The sequence below is a fragment of the Pocillopora damicornis genome, chromosome 1, assembly GCF_964200805.1.
Source record: "Pocillopora damicornis chromosome 1, jaPocDami1.2, whole genome shotgun sequence".
NCBI classification, from domain to species: Eukaryota; Metazoa; Cnidaria; class Anthozoa; order Scleractinia; family Pocilloporidae; genus Pocillopora; species Pocillopora damicornis.
In genome coordinates, this window is record NC_142670.1 from 27774856 (window position 1) to 27794155 (window position 19300).

At 37.1% G+C, this 19300-nt stretch overlaps 1 long non-coding RNA gene across 9 annotated transcripts in view; it reads right to left on the reverse strand.

Annotated features, from left to right (window-relative positions):
* The window catches only part of LOC149053074 (uncharacterized), a 51243-nt gene extending 32103 nt beyond the window's left edge, over window positions 1–19140 (reverse strand). For 4 of the 9 annotated variants that reach the window (XR_016188819.1, XR_016188820.1, XR_016188823.1 and 1 more), the window contains exons 1-2: window positions 18790–19140; window positions 18007–18137 (exon numbers count right to left, since the gene is read on the reverse strand). This is a non-coding gene — a long non-coding RNA (uncharacterized LOC149053074). Of the gene's footprint in view, window positions 1–11932; window positions 12744–13334; window positions 13477–16565; window positions 16638–18006; window positions 18138–18789 lie in introns of those variants that run through there. The other 5 variants (XR_016188827.1, XR_016188831.1, XR_016188824.1 and 2 more) reach the window with 5 other exon arrangements.
* Between the last annotated feature and the right edge of the window lie 160 nt (window positions 19141–19300).

The following is a 19300-nucleotide window of genomic DNA, read 5'->3' on the forward strand; positions in this document are numbered from 1 at the left end:
CTCCAGACAAATCGTGAAGCATGAAAATTTTCATCCTCTCTTAGTGTTCAGTGCAATTTTGAAACTATTGAAAAAAAATTATTACCATTTCATTATACAAGCTTCGAACGCAACAGCATAACTTCAGTCTTATTCACTGGTTGATCTTCACAATGTTTTATGTTGTAATTAACACAGCGTCTGCATTAAACTTTCCAATGTGAGGGAGGGATAACAATGATCATGTACAAGTACTTCCATTATCATCAAAGGAAATATCAAAATAATTTTGATTAGACGCTGATAAATGTTAAATTCAATATTGAAACTTTCAATGATCGTCACAGTGTTCAGAAAGTGCTTAATTCCATTGTTTCCACCGTCAGAGAGAGGGTCAATCCTATTGTGTAGTTACTGTAAGCTGACTGTGTGACTCTGGCACAATAAACATTGTTTTCTGTTTCAATATCAGTCATAATCACAGTCAACCATTATAATCAATTTCAAATGTCTGCCAATTTGTGCATTAGCCCCACATTTTAGACTGCCTGTAACATGAAAGTGCAGCGCTTGTTATCTGACCGCTTGCTATCTTTAAAAGAACCCATTTTAGCAAGTTATCCATTTCTAGGTTTGCAACATTACACAAGCCGTTCTTTTGTAGTAAACCTAGAAAACATAGTAAGCGGTCAGATAACAGGCGATGCACTGTGGAAGTAAAGTGAGGTATTTTTATTGAGAATTTGACTGTATTTTTTTATTCCCAACAGCGGTCGTAAATATTCCCATAAAAACTCTTATAATTTCGCCATGACTGCTATTTCGCAAGATGATCATCTCACAGCTGGAACTTGGGCTGCCTGTGGTTGGATATTCCAAGGCATGTTCCTATACCTATCCAGTTTAAACTGGTCTCACGCAGTTGCTCGATCATTTCCTTTGTAATAATGTACGCCGGTCTCCCTCCTGAACTTGCAGAGAATGCCAGTGGAATTTTTTGCTTTGGACAAAGGCATGATACATTTAAAATATCTGACGTCTTTCTTAATAAGACGACTGAAGACAATTCTAATAGCTCAAACAGGTTTGAAGAGGAATTTTGAGACAGTGATATGGCGATAAGCATTGTTGTGTATTCCTAAAGCTTCCTGGCACAAATTTCTAATCCTACATGAACAATGCGTGATAAACTAAAGTCCCTTTCGATGGTGCTCTTTAGAGAATCAACAAACTTTGTAAAGTATTCTGCACTAAGTTACTCCGCCATTTTGAGAGAAATATTCCGCTTACTAGCTGTTGCTCACCGGCTCAGAAAAAGTAATCGATAATCTCGCATAGTGATTTCTTTTTCTCACGCAACAATTTCTCATTCTCAACAGTTAATATTTAATTCTCAGTATATTGCTACATCAGTCTTTTTCTCGATTAAGGTTTTATCATTCTCGATGGGTAATTTAAAATATCGCATAACAGTTCTTCATTCTCATACAGTGATTTCCATTTCTTATGTAGTGGTGATGTAGGCTAATTTCAAATTGTTTTTACGACATAGTCTGGTAACTAATTATTAGCACCAAGCTGAGGCTAAGGGGCGCTTATTTTGAAAGCAAGATCGGAGTGACTGTAAGTCGAATATGACGTTTTGTGCCATTTCTGTGTGCAAAAATAACTAAAAGGCCGGACCTCAACTTTTCCGAGTTTCCAGGCGAAGAGAGTCTAAGAAAGAAAGGAAGCGCCTTCTGTCGTCGCGCTGATAAGGAGTTCACGTCCATCAAGAACTTGCATATATGCTCCGAACACTTTGAGACTAAAAGAGTCGTGAAGACACTTTCTGGAACTAAAAGGTTGGCACACGGCACGGTTCCAACAATACTTAATCAGCTTACAGTCCGTAGAAGTCCAAGTCAACGCGAAAAAAGGTCGAATGAGCGGAGAAAACGAAACGCTAACGAAGACAGCAAAGGAGTACTTCACGCCCAAATTATCCGTGTTTCTACTGAAGTTGCTCTGAATGATCACGGCCACGTCCTTTATAAAAACAAAGTTCATAGAGAAGAAGCTTTCAAAGGAAAGGACTATGAACTGGAAATAGCAGTATCCAGTCGGTTTATCTGTCCCAGCATCAGTTAAATCGTGGTATATCAGATCCTCCAGATCCTCCACATACCCCTCAGTAAATAAGCAAAAAACCCTCAGGACTTTTATACGACCGTAAACAGTCTTCATCGTAACCATCTTTTCCAACCAGATAATGGCAGCTATCGGGAATCCTGAAGTCTGGAATGCCGGTGAAGTCATGAGTCCAAAAACTTCAGCGAAAATGGATGGGGAAGTAGTTTTTCTCCTGGCAACGTAATCAACTCGTCGCATTGCTCTGTTTTCTTTTCAAGTTCAGGAACTTTTATTTCAGCTGCGTTCTTGCAAAGCTCTAGCAGTTCTGCCCTTTTCCTACTCTTACCGTTTACAGAAATTTGAATACCCCTTTCCTTTAAGAATTTCTGTAGCTCAGGAACTTTCATATTTGTGAAGAAGGCATCATTCCCTGCCATGTTGAGACGACTCCTTTCCCCTCAGCCTCGACTTGATGCTAAAAATCAGACTTACTCGAAAAATAATTCGAAACTAGCCAATTAAAATCTCACATATCGATCACTGAAATTCGATAGTTAGTTTTGAACTCAACTCAATTTTGTCATGTTTGGCTTGCAACATTAAGGAAAGGTACGTTTTTTCTTGGGGGGGGGGGTAGGGCTGGGGCCTCAGAGGGGAAGGTTATCAGTAAAAGTGAGAACCTAAAGGGGAGGGTCTACCTTTCTGTAAGCAATTTAAGCTAAGGGACACACTTTTTCCAGAATTTTTAAACGAGGTCTTTTGTGATGTGCTTTCCATTTTACTTATAGTTTAAGTTTTTCTTTTCACCTACTTTGATTTAATTTGGTGTTTTGTTATCGCTTCGATGTTACATTTCTACATTTATATGCCATGACACATAGTTTTTTCTCGGAGGACTCGTGTCCTTTTCCATCCGTATCGAGGTGCACTAGACTCAGGTATCATTTCTTCAGCCTTTTGCTCCTGTTGAGTATCCGCTGCCTGAGTTTCTACTCGATCAAACAATACGCTCTACCCTGTTACTGTCAGACTCTGAATTGGAGTCAGAGGCTGGCTGAAAGTTGTTCTGACTATCCTCCACAATAGAAGTCCAAATCTTACTGCCAATACGTGCCTTCACCACCCTCACTTTCTCATCTCTCTTTCCTCTGAATGCAATAAAGTTCAAGTTTACCTTCTCTAAGGGATGGCGACTGGTTTCTGTGATAGAGATCTTCCTAGTCAATGCCATTGTAGCCCTGTAGGGCCAACACTTTTTTTTGGAAAAAATACCAAAATTCTCCAGCCACCCCCTTCCAAGAAGAAACGTACCTTAATTCTTTTGGATCGATGAGAGCGACATCGCACCGAGCCTCATCTTCGCGCTGTAATTTCGGTATTAGGTCATTGAGCCGTGAGAACTCGGATTTACTTAGTCCGGCCGATCAACATTACAGAGAAGTACCAAGTCTTTCAATACCTTTGTATATTCTTGTGGTAACAGAGAAAGTTTGCGTCGCAAAATAAACTTCGTTTGGACCGGGCTTAACCGATTGTAAATCAGAAACAGTGAACCAAAAAGCTGAATTGTCCATGGGATTAAATTTGTGCTATATTTGAAGCCGACAAACATTGGTTTAAACAGCTGCTATGAAGAAACTAAATATTTAAGCTGTGTTTGACAAAACACCTTTAAAACATAATCTCAATTGACAATCTTATGTTCATTTTAAAGAATTAAGCTGCGGCTCAATTTAAATAGACGTAAGTATAGTAAGACGCCTAAAGGTGATTCCGTTGGATGCCTGGGAGCTACTAAGTGTAGCATTGAAAGAAATTGTGCAGTTATAGTGTACCATGATTAGTCATTTAGATCAGCCGAAGAAACCACTATAGAAAATTTTAGTGTTGAAGAAAAACCGTGACTGCTTTTGTATTTGAAAATGGCGGTCGCAGCTAAAAAACCTTTTTCTGAAACAAACTGCCACTCCACCTGCTAATCTCCTCGTGTTTCTCAGCGCCTGTTTCATCCCTCCTAAAAGCAACAGCTCGGTAAAAACAATTTCCATCCCCGCTGACAGACTTCTCTCCTTTGAGCGTGATTTGTTTATCGAAAACGTCAATAAGTACGAAAACAGGCCGTATACACTTTAATACAAATGAAAGACTGTACTTAAGTTAAAGCCGACTGTACCTAAGTTCTTTCCTAGAGATTTGTAGTTAAGTTTGTGGTAAGAAAGAAACCGATTAAAATACCACAGCATGACAAATAAACTCAACTGTCTCCTTTATCTAATCAAAGAATCATGGCCAACCCGTGCATGATGAAACATAGTTGTGAAATTGTAGATACAGGTCTTACAGCAAAGCAAGGTTGCTCTTATTTCAAAAGCCAAGGTTCCGGAATATCACGAAGAGATTCACAATTATGGTAACCATCCAACTCCGCAGAATAATTAACCTATGTACAGCCGACAAAAACAGCAAAAAATAGTAACCTGCGTTTATCGAATTTACGTTTGCAGAATTCGTTAAATTTAGCTGCTGGAATCCAAATCTGTCCTCGCCTGCACAATCCAAACTCCACCATTCTCCAATCCTCAATATATCTTTGCATTGTAACGCAATGATCTTTGTTCACACGGTTTTCTCCAGCTTGTATCTGATAAGTTTTCTGCCTCGGAACAAAAATACCTCAGAACGTACTTAATATGACCGGTAGTTTTTTTGACTGAGTGAAATTGTAGATATGCGGAAATGATTTCCATAGGTTTTCTTTTGTCAGAAAATTATTTTCGTCCGCTTCTGATCAATCCAGCCGCCAATGTTTACATAAGATGAAATCGATAAGATTTTACGTATTCCTATTGCCTAGCTTTGCAATTTGTCCATGCAATGAAAAAGAAACACAGCTGGGTTTTCACCATGGTATGCCATACGCATACCACGGAAAAAGGGAAAATTCCCAGCTGCGAGCGACCAGGGGCAGAGGGAATTTCCACCTTCAGAGGTCGGAAAAATCGATTTTGCTTTATTTCACTAAACTGAATTCAAACATTCAACATAACGTTTCCATAAAATAATCCCGAAATCTTTAAAAGCAACCGATTTATTTCGAAAAACGTATTTTTAAATGAAAGTTAATAAATTAGGAAGGTGTCATAATCTTGCACCTGGGCGCATCCCCTGGGCGAGTTTCGCGGCAACCGCTCACGCTGAGGCTCGATTTTCGTTTAAATGTAATTCCATATCTTGTTTACATCGCGCACTTTAAAAAAGTCACTCGTAGAAGCTCTTTGCTTGTGGAAAAATCTTTGCTAACGGAAAAATCAAGAGCGGAAAAAACTCCTTGGTAAAAAAAAAGAAAAGAAAAAAGAAAAAAAAGGCCCAAAGTAGAAAGAAAGAGTACCATTCTGTAAAGAAAAGAAAAAAATTCCTTTGTAAATGAGACTTGTAATGTCGGAGCTCCCCGCTGGCGTCCATATTTCGAACAAAGAAGTCGCCGTCCAACCAAACTGCCATACACAGTGTTGAAAACGAGGTTTCTTTTTCTTTATTGAAGCCTGGATACAAAGACATCAACAATCGCTTCGAATCGTAATTTTAAAAGTTGTCTGTCGATTTGTTGTCTTGCTCCTCAGCACATTTTCCGGCTTCTCCATTTTTACCGCGGGTTTTCTTTGCCTTTGGCAACTTTGCTCATTATTGTGTCGCCCTCCTCAACGCTCCACCGAGCGATCGAGAATCTTGATCCATCGTCATTGACGCCAGGAGGTGCAGTTGTTCCATTGCTTGCGGTTTGAGGAGACGAGATAATCTCCTGGCGTGGGGAGATGTTGTTTGCGAACCTCTATGAGCTAAAATCTCGAATTTGATTTTAGGAGGAATATGACAAATTTGAGCGAATTTATTAGGTACATAGATTTGTCCGATTTTCGTCAAATTTCACCAAAACATTCAAGGAATAATGATAACGGATGTATAAACGGTTGTGAATATATGGAAGTCATATATTTGAACTGCGGTTAAAGAAGTGAATATGAAAGCGATCTATCACTTCTTTTCACTACTTCTTAAGTAGTGTTCATTACTGCGAAGATCGCTTTCATATTCAAGTCTTTAGCCGCAGTTCAAATATATGACTTCCATATATTCACAACCGTTTATTCACCACTTCACGGGTTTATTTGGAACCAACACAGTGACCAACTTCCAGTCGACTTGTTAGCTCAGTTGGTAGAGCAACGCACCGGTATCGCAGAGGTCATGGGTTCAAATCCCGTACAGGCCTGATTTTTTTTCAGGCCTTCTTTTCACTACTTTTTAAGTAGTGTTCATTACTGCGAAGATCGCTTTCATGTTCATGACAAAGGATGTGTCGGGAAATCGTGATATTTGAAATATTTGTCCCATGGCGTCCATTTACGCAACACGCCTCACATATTTGTAGCTACTCCAACTTTAGATGCAGATGATCATGTCTAAAAGTACACCCCGAGTGACCACGCGTGACCACGAGTGACCACAAGTCACCACGAGTCACCACGAGTCACCACGAGTCACCACGAGTCACCACGAGTCACCACGAGTCACCACGAATGACCACGAGTGAAAAAGCGAAAAAAAATCAATCATTAACTAAAATAAAAATATGATTGGCTAGGAAAAATATTAAGGTGAATTTTATAGGAAATGCTAAAGGAAAAAGAACTATAGGGCTGACCGACATTCCGCAAAGGATACTACTTTGTGGTACTGACGACTATCGACTCAAGTGAATCAAGTTTATCCCCTGACACTTGATCTATGGGGAATGTATCATATGTCTGTTCGTCTCACATGTTACTGGTGAAGATGGCGTTCTTGAGAGGCAAGTTATTGTTAAAGGTAAGCCAAATTTGGTGTTGTTGGTTTAAGAATGAATTTATAATCATTGGGAATTTTCTGAGATAATGCACTTATCAGCGGCCATCCCGTGGGGTTGACCCAAGAGAACCCCCGGGCATTTGCACCAAGACATTTGCAAATTCCACCTATCCAGGGCCAATATTTTTCCACAAAAAGCTTCTACTGTCCCCCACCCGGAGAGCATAATTTGAAAGGAATTCCAAATTGTAACGTAATTTCCTGCATAATTTTTAATAAAAGTTTAACAATAATATATATAGCTAGCAAAATATGAATTATTCAAACAGATGGCAATATAAATATTCAACACCTAATCATCAAAAGATTAGCATGGAAGAGATCATAGATTTCTTGCGAAAAATGTTTTCGCTATGTTAGGGAAGGATGACAAACAAAAGGGGACAGATTTACAAGAGAAACGTAAGACACGTTTACCTTTTTCTCCGTCGCCATTTTGGAAGCCGTTCAACGGTAATACCCACCCCCCCCCCCCCCGTCCGGATCTTTCATTTTCAAGATAGCGGCGATGTTACAAATCCCGCGGGTCTTTCCCCGTGTATCTTGCCTCGGAAGTGCAAAAGCGGTCCAATGCCCCCGTCCCGGGCCAAAAACTGGCGACAAAAGTCAGCAAATTCCGCGTTATTCCCCAGTATGTCCCCGGGGTCAACCCCCGTGATGGCCGCTGATAAGTGCATAAGATGCATCATTCCTCTAACTTGGGACATGCTACATGATTATCGGCTGTAAATTTGAGCGGTGATTTGAGAAATTATCTTGTTCATCGACGCAAAATGTTGAGTAAACTAGGTTGAATAATTTTGCGCGATACCCGCGAGCAAATGTGTGTAACGGTCATGCAAAATTAATTTAATTAATAGATCCTTAAAACATTTCAAAAGTCATTTATTACGGCAAAACGATACGATTGCGTTACTTCAGTCGACAGCTCAAAGGTCAAACTATGAATGAAGCGTTGACGACTAGACTTATTACTAGACTTATTACAGATTACAAGGAAAAAATCACATTCGAACTTAACAGAAATTTAGATTTTGCTATGAGCTTTCATAAAAAACTTTCAATAAAATCACATTTATTTCACTTTTATTCGGGGTTTTTAATGAATGAGGGCTACAGTTCTTTTTCCTTTAATACACCCCTTAAATTCACTGAGATATTTTTCTAATTATTATTTTATTTTAGTTAATGATTAATAAATTTTACTAGTCACGCAATCAAACGCCGGTAACACTCGATCGAGAGAGATGTGGATTTATATGCTTTAAATGCTTTAAACAAATACAGTATTTTACGAGAGAAGGAAGAAAATAATCATAGAGATCTGCAGATTATTCTGAAGTTTATATCTAGCAGACAGCATGAACAACGCGCTTGAGTAATTCCTACGGAAAGTCTACGGGTCACGCAACAGTTAGTTTGGCGGAGTTCTGCATGGAAATGTTCGATGGCGGTAATAAGGATGTAATAATATGTGTGCAAACCCTCAGAGTAATTGGTTAAATACCATGGCAGTGAAAGCTTCATACATTTTGCCTATTTTGAAGCGATTTCCCTGGTAAAAACCAAGAAAAACCGAGGGGGGGGGGTTGTCTATCTCTCCCCGGAAAAACCAAAACAGAAACCAATTTGTCTTTTTGAGTTTTGGGGTAGATCCTTTAAACTGGCCAAATTTCACTGAAATCGATGAGACAGTATGTAGCACGACTGCCTGGTGCTCTCGTGGACACACTTAAGCTTTGTTTTGAATGGGTTATAACCTTGTTCCTGGCTAGTGATACATCTCTTTCAGCAAAATGAGGTGAAATGGTATGTAGCACGACTGTCTGGTGCTCTCGTGGACACACTTAAGCTTTGTTTTGAATGGGGTATAACCTTGTTCCTGGCTAGTGATACATTTCTTTAAGCAAAATGAGGTGAAAATATCCACCAAAAGATAGCAGACTAGCCCGCGGTTTTTTTTTCCGGTTAGGCTCTAATTAACAGCTCTGAAAGCCACGTAATATTTTCAGCACGATTAATTTTCAGGTCTCTCCATCCTCATGTCGTTATACTAATTTTACTTTCAAACAAAATTTAAGGTCATGATCAATATTTACAGTGAACTTTCAAATATGTGGTAGCTCTACTCTAATCATGAAAGATCCCATTGTAGAATAGTAAATGTTAATGTTCATATTCAGTGTTTTCAAACCTGGAGAGCTATCTTGTTCACGATCTTGATCTGTCTTGCCTTGAGGAACCTCCATAGCTATAAAAAGAAAACAAAAGAAAATATTATTTGTCTTCCCCGAGCGCTTCAGCGATCAGTTCATTTTCCAAACTTATCGGTTGAAGTTCAAGTTAAACAAGCCACAATACAAAAGAAAAAATCGGAGGTTTCTTTACACACCTTAATCTCTAATGAGCTTCTTTCCGTGGTAATTTATGTCTTGCATGACAATCTTAAGTTCAAATTAAAGAATTTAGCTGCGACTCAATTTGAATAGACGTTTGGTATAAAAAGGGAAAATAATTCCTTGCTGAAAGCGACCGGGAGCAAAGGGAATTTCTCTTCGTTAAGTGAAAGTGAAAATGAAACTCATGACTTGGATTTCACACAATCAATATTCAAGAGACAGAAAGAGGAATGCCCTCTCGATTGCGGTGATTTGAAAGTTTTACTCAGCATCCTTAGATTTCATTTACCCATTGCTATAACAGTAAACATGGTGAAATATTTTTAACACCGAGTTAATGCGTAAACTCTTCATTAAGAGTCAATGTGACTGTATAAACGTTAAAATCAAATTACGAACGTCTGCACAATGTGAAACACACTTAGCTGCGTTAGACATGATTAACAGCCAATAAGAGACAGATTAAAGCGGTAGATTTATGAAGACAAGCAACCTTCGGAAATACTACAACCTCTTGATCAACATTTCACAGCTTGCTTCCTCGAGTTCACGACACTCTTAGTTTGCTCTGAAAATGGTTCACATGCAAGCATACCGAGCTCCTGAGCCCCCGAGCCGAATTTTTCCCGAGTGCGTCTCTTTCCAAATTTTTTGACAATAGTTTAAGCGTTCTGAATTTTCTCATCAACATTTCCGAGAAACCGAAAGCTACCGACCGTGTGCTCGAATGTTTATCCAACATCTTGAACCCTTACGTTTTATTCAGATTCTATTAACCTTGATCTTGCTTCGCTTTCGCTATTTATCAGAATCACATACGACTGTTCCACAATGATCTGAAGCAGGTTGTTTGGGACATCTCTGCCATTGAGGGTACTACAAACAACGACTGTCATCAAAATATCTTCCAAACCGCTGCTCTTACTTTAAGTCTTACCTGGAACACAGAGGTAAGGATTCAACCAATCTGTTACTCAAATCGCTTGGGAAAATTCATCCACAGCTACAGTTCCTTTCCTTCGGCTGAGGTGTAAAACTAACTGATTTGTAGATAACTGTACAGTACTTTTACAAACGAGAAATTCGACGAGACGAGAGGCGGGAGACGAATGACGTTCGATTCATCGCTTCGTTTGTTTCCTAGAATTTGAATATGTAATCGTTACATTCGCACAATAAAAATCTTCACTTGACCATGACAATGGAAATCAAATTTTCTTACTGTCACGCGATTACTTGATGAGGTCTTTGCCTCACTTTACGGTTACATTCTAGGCCTCTGACCCCTATTTTTATTCAGTGGGGAAATGTATTTCCTTGTGTTTATCTTGGTTACATCGTTGTCATTTTCATGAATCTCCGAAGATAAGTTCAACCGACAAATTTTCTAAAAATAACAAACCTGCTCGAGACTCTGAGTCAGTGGATTGGAGACGAGCGAAGAAGTTAAAGTTCCTGATCCTACGGCAGCTTTTTCGCTCATTTTCATCAGCCCTGCCCCCTTCCCACCCATCAAAAATAAATGGCGCATTTTTGGTAATTCCACCCTTTTCTTGTTTTTAAGTTCTACGCTGAATGCGTGACTGCACCCACAGGTAGCCCACGCTCGCAAAGTTAACCTTTAAACCATGCAAATATGATAATAATTTTGGCCGACGAGCGAAATATGACGATTTGTCTGAGAATAAACTGTTGCTTACTTAGCCCAGAAATTTGAAATACTTTTCAACAAATAACTTTACTTGCCTCTATATTGTTTGTTCGTTTGAATTTTGTAAGTTCTTTGAAGCTGATTTCCGGCCGCGTAGGTAGCTTTCAGTTCCCTCTTTTGCCTCTCTCAACAGCGAGCTAATCAGCCGCAAACCAGCCTTGAAAATTCGAAAAAAAGCTGTGCTATCTTTGTTTTCAATCAAAACGAAATCAAACTTTCAAGTTGAGAATGCGACTATTCCAATACTTTAAATTCCACAATACAAATATATCGAAACCTACCGATTATAAGCTCAGCGACTATACAACTTTGTACGAGGTTTAGGAAGAGCTTATAAACGGAGAGGCCTGTATCCGGGGGGGTCTATAAACGGAGGGCCCTAAGTCCGAGAGGGCTTATGAAAACAACAGAAAAAGCGAAAGCAGCTGGGCGCTGATCAAAATACGTTTTGCATTTATTGGTTTTTAATTAAGCTTCAAAACGTCAAACGAAAAAACTAACAACACGAACAAAGCTGCAAGATAACAGAGCTGAAGTTCAGACTTCCCCCTTAAAGTTCATCTTTGCTGTCCTAGTTTTAATTATTTTTCTTTAGTATTTTATTAATATTTTTTCTTTGTTGGAAGGTAGATGGCATTTAATCTGGGGGGGGGAGGCTTATAAATGGGAGTTGGGGGCTTTTAAGTAGCAGTTTACAATGCTTATATCTTTGCTGTATTCATATACTCACAAAGTGTTAATGTAAAAGCTTGGACTTCCTGTGGTGTGTTAGGCTGTAAGTGGGGTATTGTACATCTTTCTGTTACAAAATCCAACTGAGGTGAAATGAGCCATGGATATTTTTAGTTTATTAGACACTCTTTCCAAAAGCTCGGAAAAGAGAGAGCCACAATAGGACATAACAAATCCTTATCAGCATCACACAGTGCAACTGCCACTTTGACTTCTCAGGGACAGAGGATGGGGGCACTGATGCAGAAATATCAAAACTTGCGGATTTCAGATGACAATTAACAAGCAACATCATGAGAATGCACAGGTTCAATAACAAGCCATCAAACTAAGTTTACTTACTTTACTTCTTATGATCATATGCCCAGTATTCTTTTCGATGACTGATCTATCTGTACTTCATGGGTTCAACTGCCCAGAATTTTAGCTTCTATTTCAGTTTTAAAACATAATCTCAGTTTTTAAATGAAATGTACACAGGACGCAACATTTCCATATCAAGGGTGATCAAAAAGGAAATCATAAACTGGTTCCCATTTTAGAATAAGCTCTACACTCAATATGCAGAGTAATTCTCATTTATTTCATATTAGCAATAATTTTCTTTTACTTTGTTGATTCCAAACTGATGTTGGCTTTTCCAAGTACCTAAAAAAACAAAAAAAATTAAAAAACTAGCAAAATCATAGCATTCAAAATAAGCATTACATTGTTTTTAAGTTTCCACGAGCCCAAAAGTCTCCTTACAACATTTTTCATCCCAGACAAAAAGTGAGTGGGTCCCCTGTGGCGTCTTCTGTCGCTGAACTTTGCTGCAACAGGTGTGGTTGTTCTCTCTTTGCAAGTTTCTACACTAAGTTTTTCTTTGCTTGCAACAAAAATACATCATCAAACCAGAGGGAAACCTAAGAGAGGTAAAAAATTAAACACATAATTAATTTTTCATAGATAAGAATCCCAATTTTATTTACAACTTGTCCCATAGAAAAAAAAAAAGCCAGGCACACCAGGTTTTCTACTGTTTAAACATAAACTTTCTCTGAACCTTTAACCCCAAATAGTGACAAGAAACTAATTTCTCCTTGCAATATTATCCCTAAATTATCATTATTATCATGAGAATGAATAGAGGACATGATTACTATAATGAAAAAAAGCTCTTGATTATTGAACAAATTCTCCTTGTCAGAACATTAGGAAATACATAGAGAAAAGAATGGAGAATATGCATATATATCGAAGTTAGAGTGTAAAGAATTAAAACAGACAATACCAAATGCATGTGTATAAATTAAGGATTCTATTATATCATTGTACTTCTACGATTTCCTTGGCTGATAGTGTGCTCTTACAGGGATTGGCACATTTGAGCACAGGGTGCAGATGGAAAAAGTGTATAACGGCAGAACAATAACATAAGCATCATCTTCCAAATATGATGAATTTCATTTCTTTTTTTTCTATTGCTCAATTCTATGAATCTAATTTAATCTCACATGTATTTATAAGGAGAATCCCATGAGCTCAAGTACATCTCTTAACTCAAAGACATGAGTGATGTTTAGAAAGCTTTGGTAACTGCACAAGCCACGGGAGTGCTTTTTGGAAACCTTTCCTAACAAATAATGAGTAACCATAAATTATGACATACAAGAGCTGTTTGTGCATTTTTATGTATGATATGTTCTAAACAAAACCTCACACAAATACTGCTATTTGTACATTCCTGGTGCACATTTCTCAAAACATTTTTAACCAGTTGGAAAATGCCTTAAGATAATTATATTGTTTGATTTGATCATTCATTAGAATAATCACATCAAATTTTATGAACACATCAAGTTTAAATGTTCTTTTTTTAATTATGAAAAAGTATAGCATTGTTTAGTTATCTTAAAAAGCTTTAATTTCAAGCCAGTGTGTGGTATGGAAAACCTGTAACTTAATAACTAACTTAACAAGTTACTTTTCAAAATAATTCACAATAGATCAATCAGGAATGAAACATTTTGTTTCAGTATATAATGATTATCATTAGATTACTTTAAAGGTAATATTTGAATTTAAGTAAAGAAAGCACAACAGTCTCAGTCTAAGTGACTTGCTGTAGTCTCTTATTTATCTTGAGTCCTTAATTTTTGCAAATGACTGTTAATTAAAATTGAGGAGAAAATAATAAAAAAGGACAACAACAATTTGACAATGAAAAGTTAAACCCCATCCCTCTCTCACTGTAGGACAGTACCCACTACATGATAAAAGTATGAACCTGATTAATTCTGATTAAAGCTGACAAATTTGAGAGTATAGGAGTTAGCTTGAGAGTACATGTTTAAGTATGTAAGTACTCAAAATTCTTTTGCAGTTGTTTAATATCATGATGTTATACCTCCCAACTCAAAAACCATTTTTTATTTGACCTTAATTTTCCCCTTTAGCTTCAGCTCAAGGAACATTTGAAAGTTTTGGGAAAAGAAAACTTACTGTTTCCCTTGAAGCCAGTCATAAGTACCTAATATGTTTAAGTTCATTAACAAAGTTTGAACTGAAACAAACTCTGGACAGGTATGGCAAAGAATGCATTGCATTGAAAAACCAAGGCTCCCTTTTTCTATCACCCCACTCTCTAGTGAGAACTTAACCCTGTTCACTTGGCTTTACTAAACTACACTTAAGAAACAATCAGTAGAGTTTTTTGTCTAAGTATTTAATCACTTGGCTCACTTTTGTAGTATTCACTCAGTACAACAGATGTGCAAGAGCTACTTTTATCACATGGAAAAGAATGCTTGATTTCTTGTGGATTTATGCTAGTAAATTAGATGTAATAGGTTGTTGCTAGGTGATAATCAGAACAGAAGTCAATCAATTCCTGTAATGAAATTGTGCTTTGTCTCTTGATAGCAAGAATTATTCTAAACATCTGTCTCCAAGTACAAGATATGCTACTGTCAAGCAACATGAAGTCTCCACCAACCCTGACAGGACACTTTTGTGCCCCCCCTTGACCATCTTGTTGTGACAATAATTTGTGGTTTGAAATCTAACATGGTATCAAAGCTAATTAAACACAGAAAGAAAAGAGAGCCTTGTCAGTCTACCAGAAAACTTACTGCTTGTCTTATACAGGCTTCAAGAGCTTGAAACTCCTCATCGCAGGCATGTTTGGTAATGCTGTCTTTCTGAGACACTGACAGCATCCATAAAGAAGGGCCAGAAAAAATTTAAATAAAAACCATTAAGGACATAAAAATATCTAAAACAACTTGACACATTTTTGTTTGAGCATTAAAACAATTTCAAGAAATAACGAAAACAAACCATGTCAGATTTTCAGTTGAGTGAGTCAACTCTCAGATCTCAGAAGTAAAAGGATTAAGATTTCAGGTAGTTGGCTAAGAGGAGACAATTTGGGACAGATTTGAACACTTAATAATAATGATCTTTTTACTTGTCATACACAGTGCTATTTACAACATTGATTGAGCCTAAAAACAATCTAATATTTTCAAGCTTTTCCATGACCCTGGTCTGTGATTGGCTAAAATACTAGCACTGTAATCATCAAATCAGAGACAAAAACATCAGTTTGGTTTTGTGTATTTAGTAGTAGCCAAAGTTGTTTTCTTTCTTTCTCTCTGTTTTTTTTTTTCCTTTTTTTTTCATATTTTAAAATCTTAATTACAAAACCACACTTACACTTACAATACATCAGCTACCTTACTTTTACAAAAAATTATTCATGATCAATAAATGCCATTATAATCCAACAAATACAATTATTTGCCTGTAGGCAATTGGTCTAAGCCCGTCACATGACAGAATATCCCCTAGCTAAAACTGGGGGATATGCAAGAATATACCTCAAGTAATATTCCCCAATTTTCAAACCTTACATCTAAAATGGAAAACTCTGTGTTTACAGATTTGATTCAAGATGAAGAGCATTGCTATAGGAGGAAAATGTTTCTTTTGTTCACAAAATCATTTCAGAGAACACTGACATACCATAAACAGTAGTCTGTTCATTAACATTTTTCTTGTGTGTTGAAAAACATTTGAAGGATAATAATATCCATTATATACTGAGCCAAAAAAATCAGAATTTCAGGCAACCAAAATTAGACATCTCTTCAAGACAGATTTATAGGGTAATATCTTATCATCAGTATATATCAAGAAGCAGGTATGCAGGTGAAGGGGAAAATTATAGAAAGGAACTGCAAGATGTTGGAGACTTGCTCCGCAAATGTTGATAAGCTGAACAAAACAACAGCATCATTAGTTCAAAAAAGATAAATAAAAGAGAAAAAAAGATGCAAATCTGGTGGTTTGTGGGGATCACAGTCCCAGAGGACTGCTCTTATTTAAGGCCAAAAATACTTTTAACAGTCCAAACAAAAACATTCTCTGTAATATACTTCCACACAAAATAAAAAAAAAAACTGAAGAATCAAAGGAAGGTGAACAATTGAAGCAGTTGCTAAAATAAATTACAAATAATAACTTAATTTAGATATAAAAAACAAAATAAAGGAGAGCAGAAGACACTAACAAATGTTGTACCAGATCCAGGGAGAAACAGCTGGTTAAAGACAATAGGGAATGATTTAAAGTGAATGAGAAAAATGATAAATAAATCAGAATTAATAAAATTTACAGTAAAGAACTTATACAAAATAAGTAACTTGAGCAAAAAAAAGTAACAGATAAACAAACAAACTGACCATATAGCTTTCTTCACTCTTTTACTTCCAAGATCTGATTGTTAGTTCTCCTCTCTTGCTGTTACATTTTTCCTGGTAAGGGACAAGGATTCATTGTTAGATCAAGATGACAACTTTGACATGATAAGTCTGAGTATTCTCATTACCTGTTTGCTGGAAAATGTATATTTATTATATGGAGAAGTTGCATATTAATCACCTCTGGGAGTTTAAGGGTTAAAAAAACTCTTACAAAATTCTGCAAAGCCTAAAATATAAGAAACTTAGGAAAGAAAAAATTAATCTTATGAATGGCTAAATTTTTTTAATTAAAAAAAAATATATGAAAGTAACAGACTTGAAAACAAAATAGTTTTATAAAAATGCACTGGAAAGAAAAAACTATATGAATTTAAAATAAATTATGTCAATGTGATTTTTGGCAGCAACAATGCATTTCATTCATTTCTTAAAAGTTTCCTTCTTTCTTTTAATTAAGTCACATAAGGGGGCAAATTTTCAGAAGAAGACACGTATTAAACAGTTAAGTTACTCTCTGTAATCCTAAAGTGCAGTGGAAAACAAATCTTCCCAGAGATCACACCACCATAGTGCTTTAACAGCTGACATGTGACTACTCTTTAGTGTTACTCTTTTCACTCCAATATCACACTGCGACCATTTAATAAGTTGTCATCAAAAATAAAATATGACTTTGACTAAACTTTTTTTGTTTCATTTCAGTGGTGAGCCAAAGAATCCATTCTACACTTAATTAATTTAACCACAAGTTGCATTATGCTGAAGGGTAAAATTTGAAACAAAATAAAGCAAAACAAGAAAAACAATAAATAAAAAAAACCTGAAGATAAATTTGTCCTGAAGAATTCATTTTAAGCAGCAACTTCATGTAACTGCTATTTTTCCATGGAGAAAAACATAAGTAAATCCTTAGCACTATGTAAGCTTAATTAGCCATTTAACTCCCAGAAGTGATTAACATGAAACTTCTCCTGATAATATCCTCACATTATCCAGCAAACAGGTAACAAGAATCCTAGAGCTTATCAGGGAAAAGTTGTTATGCTGATTTAACAACAAATTCTTACAACTAATTTACAAGATAATGTGTAGCAGCTAGAGGGGAGATTTAACAATCAGATCTTGGGGGTTAAAGGGTTATAAAGAAACAAACCAAACCTCACGTGCCTTAGATGTCATTTTTTCATTCTAGGTTCAAAATAACTTTCCTGTTGAGTAATTTGTCACGATTAAGATTAATACGAGCAATGCTCAGAAAAAGAAATGTAAGCATAAACTGGAACAATCCCTAGCTACAACCCCTAGCAGCAACGTGTACCGGCATTTGAATAACCCAGTCTTGGACAATCTTGAAGCTGACTTTGTCAAAACGTACATATACTTGTGCGTAGTGAACACGATGAGTCGACTAAAATCTTACCTCTATTTTGCAATCAGCAAGAGGCTTCGCTAAGCCTGAGATTCTCCTGTTATCTTTTCCCTATGAGCTAATTGCTTCAGGTAAATTTCCATTTTCCTTTGTCTGCCATCTTTAACCGCGCACAATGCATCCTGGAACAAAGCGGAAATGAATTGAGCTACAACCGGAAGTTGGGAATCACTTGTCTTTGTGATACGTGCTAGCTGCGTATCAAACAAACAGACCTTAGAGCCTTCTTAAACACGCTTACAAAATTCTGCCAAAACCAAAATGTAGGAAACTTAAGGACGAAAAAAATTATGAATGGTTTATTTTTTAAAGTTTTTTCAGCTGTCAATTGGTTGCCAAATTTAGTCTCTTCACAGCAGGATTCTGCCTGTACTGAAGCAAAACCGGAAAAAAAAATTGAAACAAGGTTTTGGCAGATGGAAAACCTTTTCTAAAGGCATGGTCCATCGAATAATTGCCACGATTGTAGTAAACTTGGCGTGAATTGCTTGTGTGGCAAAAAACTTTTCAACCTGACTTCGTTTGCCCGGTTGTTAAATTTATGAACGACTCGTCACAATATCGCGACGTTGATATCTGTTGTCATGGCTAGAAATCGAAGACATCCTGGCGGCTAAGCATGCGCATAAAAGACAAATTACGGAGTTTAAATATGGCGGCTGCATAAGGCTTTTTGTGGGAAAATTTTGAAAATCAGACTCAGTAATTTTCTGGAAGCGTGTACTAAAAATGCCCTCGTCTGAAATGTATTAGAAGAGTGTCCAGATCACTCACCTCCGTTCTCAAACTCTTACGATTTCGCTACGATCTGCCCCAGTCGAAGAAACTTTAAACCTTTTTGGTGCCCTAAGTGTCTTAAAATGGCTTATGTTGGTCAGCTAAAGCTTCTCCTGCGGCCACAATTGCCCAGGTCTGTTCGATTTCTTCGAAAGCCGACCTTCTAATTGAAGGCTATTTGAAGTCATAAAAGTGTGAATCCACGCTGCCAAGCGACTTCCAAAAGTCCAAAAAAATTTTTTTCTTATGGGTCTTGTTCCCAGTAGAGACGTTGACTCAAAAACTAAAATTATAAGATCTGAAAACATTTCAAAGTACTCTTCGATCGCCATTTTGTAAAAACATAGTAACCTAGCCTGTTATGGACAATACCGCTACAGGGCAGCTACTGAAGGCTCAAAGATTGGCATAGATTGCAGCATTGGCGCGAAAATAATTTGACTTGAAAAACAAAAAAGTAAGCTTCTTACTTGGACAAGATTTTAACAGCTTCTCGAGCAATATCTCG